Consider the following 333-nt stretch of genomic DNA (forward strand, 5'->3'; position numbering starts at 1 on the left):
AGTTTTGCAAACTTTACCCAGACGCAGCAAGAAATAACAAAACAAAACGGCTTAACTATTACACGCCTCACACCATTAAATCTCTCCTCCTCCATAAACACACTAAGAACTATGCTCATCAATCGACAGGAACACAAAAGATTGTGCAATGCTATAGCGATTTCATAAGGAACGGAAAAAACAAACAAATAACATTATAATTTCTTCTATTCAAAATTCCTTAAGTAATTCGAAGGTTGTAATGCGAAGCAATGAAAACAGAAGGATGATGAGAATTTAGAGGGTAACGCTGTGTGAACGGCAGCTATCATATATCAATGCGGGGTTCCGATA

The sequence above is a fragment of the Salvia splendens genome, chromosome 21, assembly GCF_004379255.2.
Source record: "Salvia splendens isolate huo1 chromosome 21, SspV2, whole genome shotgun sequence".
Classification (NCBI taxonomy): domain Eukaryota; kingdom Viridiplantae; phylum Streptophyta; class Magnoliopsida; order Lamiales; family Lamiaceae; genus Salvia; species Salvia splendens.